Source organism: Sturnus vulgaris, unplaced genomic scaffold (genome assembly GCF_052056855.1).
Source record: "Sturnus vulgaris isolate bStuVul1 unplaced genomic scaffold, bStuVul1.hap1 Scaffold_212, whole genome shotgun sequence".
In the NCBI taxonomy this organism is placed as follows: domain Eukaryota; kingdom Metazoa; phylum Chordata; class Aves; order Passeriformes; family Sturnidae; genus Sturnus; species Sturnus vulgaris.
The window spans coordinates 238,938-242,854 of NW_028276272.1; positions in this window are offsets into that span (position 1 = coordinate 238,938).

The window sequence follows — 3,917 nt, forward strand, 5'->3', positions numbered from 1 at the left end:
AGGGACCACAGAGGTATTAAGACCTCAAAAAACCCTAGGGACAAAGAACCCATGCAGGCCTCCACCCCAAAAGACATGAATTCCAACAACATAGCCAATAACTGCTCTATACCAACACAAAAGAATTTGAACCAAATTATTATTATTAGAACAGGGTTTTTTCCCACTTTCTCAAGCCTCGAGTTGGGCGCCAATATATTTGTCCTGGTTTCGGCCAAATTTGGGGGAAAACCTCCAGGAGGAGCCCCCAGACAGCAAACCCCACGACTCCTCCCCCCCCCACCCCACCGGGTTCGGGAAGAATTTCCTTGGAGAAGAGTGGGAGAAAAAACCTGTTTATTTAACAAGCAAGACACTCCCCAGCACAGGGAAAAAAAAACAACACCAGCTGACAAAAAACTCTTTCACCGTTCTGAAGGGATGACAAGTTCAGTCTCTCTGGCGAGTGGTCGCGCAGTTATCAGTCTCTGGCGCTGGGGATGACTGCTGCAGGTGACAAAGTGTAGACTCCCGGTGTTTCTTGGGGTTCCCAGGTCCCCGTCCGTTCAGATGGTATCCAGGAGAGGGAGGGGACGGGGTGGAAAACAGTCCAGGGAAAAAGTTGGACTGCCTAGCTGAACTAACTAATAAGCAGAAAGCAAGGGCAAAGCGAAGGAAAGAAAAAGGCAGAAGCGAGCAAGCAGGCAAGCAAGCAGGCAAGCAAGCAAGCAAGCAAGCAAGCAGGCAAGCAAGCAAGCCGAGCTAAAACCTCTCCTAAACATAGACCATGGGGGAGGTGAGCCGGCTGATAACAAGACAAAACAAAGCTTCACTCTCAGACTCAGTCCTGGAAGCACAGGACATAATACCAAACATAATCAGGACACACGATTGGAGATAGAAACACCATAACATCACCCTAGGACACCAAGTGACCACCATGGTGTAATAAAGAATACCTGCTCTCAAATCCTCAAAACTGTGTTCAAAAGCTGCTATCCAGCAGATTTCAGTATCAGTGGTGTCCCTGACTCCATTATGCCCCTTGCACACTTTCACGAGGGCCCCTTGGTTCCACGAGGCCCTGCTGGATAACAGTGGACCCTTGGTTCCATTTGGGTCTGTACTGTCAAAATGGCCTCCTTAGTTCTGCACTGCCACAATGCTCTCTCCTTGGTGCCACGAGGCCTTGGTGTGTCACAACAGCCTCTCGGTTCCATGAACTGCCATAGTGTCAGCACGGTCTCTTGCATCTGCAGTATCACGATGGACAATTGGTTACAAGCAGCCCCGCTGTGTCACAACGACTACTTGGTTCATGAGGCCCCACAGTGTCACCATGGCCCCTTGGTTCCCCGAGGCCTCGCTGTAGAACAATGGCCTCTCAGTTCCAGGAGGTTTTGTACTGTCAACAGTGCTCTCCTTGGTTCTACAGTGGCTGCTTGCTTCCATAATTCTTCCTCAGTGTCACAGTGGTCTCCTTGGTTCCATGAGGCTCTGCAATGTCCCAATATCCCATCGTTTCCATGAGCTTCTGTCCCATCAACCATGTCCTTTGCTCCAGTGAGGCCCCGCAACGGCACACCGGACCCTTGGCTCCATGAGGTTCCATAGTGTAACATGGGTGCCTTGATTCCAAGGGGTTCTGCTGGGTCACACTGGACCCTTGGTTCCATGAGGTTCCGTGGTATCGCCATGGTTTCCCTGGATCCGCAGTATCGCTACGGACCATAGGTTTCATGCAGCTTTGCTGTGCTACAGTGGCTCCTTGGTTCCATCAAGTGCCACTGTGTAACAAGGGAATCTTGGTCCCATGAGGTTCTGGACTGTCACAATGGTGTCCTTGGTTCTGGACTCTAACAACGGACCCTTGGTTCCACGAGGTTCCATTACGTCACAATGCTCTCCTTGGTTCCACAAGGCCTTGCTTTGTCACAATGGACCCTTGGTTCCATGAGCTTCCGTAGTGTAACCATGGTCTCCTGGGATCTGCATTGTCACAATGGACAATTGGTTGCATGGGAGCCTGCTGTGTCACAAGAGAGCCTTAGCTCCATGAGGTTCTGGACTGTCACAGTGGTCTCCCTGCTTCAACGAGGCCCTGGAGTGTCTCGAGGGCTGCTTGGTTCTGTGAGCTTCCACAACGTCCCAATGGTCTCCTTGTTTCTGCAGTGTCATAGTGGACTCTTGGTTCCATGAGGTTCCTAAATGTCACAGGTCTCCTTGGTTCCATGTGGCCCTGCTGTGTCACCACAGCCCCTTGGTTCCAGGAGTTTCTGGGCTGTCAGCAGTGGTTCCTTTGTTCCAATCAGGCACCGCTGTGTCACACTGCACCCTGGCTTCCATGAAGTTCTTCAGTGTCACAGTGGCCCCTTGGATCCATGCGGTCCCATAGTGTCACCATGGTCTCCTTGGACCTGCATTGTCATCAGGGACCATTGGTTCCATGTGGCCTGGCTGTGTCACAGTGATGTGGATTCCGTAATTGCCTTCAGTGTCACAATGGAGCCTTGTTTCTGTGAGGCTCTGAACTGTCACAACTGTCTCCTTGGTTCCATCAGCCCCCGCTGTGTCACAAGGGTCCCCTTGGTTCCATGAGCACACCAAAGCTTTGCATAAACATTGAGCAGCACCTGCTTAACACACCTGGGAACATCTGTCTGCATTCAAAAGACAGGTCACAGCTGAGAAAGGCACCAGCAGCTTCCATCTGCAACAGAGATGCAGGGAAAGGACAAGGACAGAGAATTCAGCTGCAAGACTCCGAGAATTCTGCATCCAGACATCATTTCTGGTCCCACTGTCCCTAGTAGAAAGGTGTCATCATTCCAGGTTCCAGGCAGCCTGTACTCAGCATGTGCTTCTACAGTGGGGGTTTGTCGTTTAGGAAAACCTGCTCAGGCTTTTCCCTTCTTTCCTCACAAACAGGAATACTTGTCCTGGGCCTGGATGCAGGCACAGCCCTGAGGAGAGCACGTGGGACATGGTGCAGTGGGCAGGGACAGCCAGCTGCAGAGTTCAGGGGGAAGGGCTTCTGGTGCAGGGCCAGGCATGTCAGTCCCAGCTGGGCCATGTCAGACATGTCCCCAGGCTGGGCTTGGGGAGCAGCTTGTCCAAACAGGGTCAGCCTGGCAAGGGGCTCATTCTTCAGTGGGCCCACACCTCCTAAGGAGACATTCAGCATCAAGATCACCTGGGGAATGCCTAAGTTGCTTCTTCTTTGAACTGAAAAAGAAAAATTACTCCCTTTTATAAAACTGAAAATCATGAGCTGTACCTTGAAATCTTCCTCCTTAAGAGAACTCCAAAGTGACTCCAAGCAGCTGCACAAGGCCTGGAGACTGGAAGACATTGGAAAGAAGACAAAGAGCTCCTGAGGGTTTTCTGTATTTTAATGATCCCCAACGGTGGATTTGGGGCTGAGTCCAGGAGCCCCAGGCACTGAGAGAAGGTTGAAGAAGCTGCTCAAGGAGTCAGAAGCAAAACTCCAAGTCCCTTGGAGCATCACTGGCCCCACTGAGGGCAGGGACTGCCAAAGGCTCCCCAGGGAGTGGTGAGAGCAGATCCTTGAGGCCAGGATTGCAGGAGCCCGAGGCTGTGAGCAGGGAACTGCAATGCTGAGCAAGGCCTGGGCTGGTTGGAGGAAGCAGAAAGGCCAAGGCCTGAGCCCAGGCCTGGGCCAGCAGGGCCTGTCCCTCACAGGTGGCTCGGGGCTGTTCCTGGAGCACTGGGATGGGAGAGGCAGCAAGGACAAATGTCATCAAGCTGTGTGACACTCCAGATGCTCATGGAACCAAGGGCCAGTGTGACACAGCGGGGCCTCATGGAAACAAGAGGCCGTGCTGAGCCTGCGCGCCTGTAACACCCCAGAACACTGAAATGCTGAGGGTGAGCAAAGGCTCCTTTACTCGAGTTTGGTGCAGAGTAGAAACCCCAGC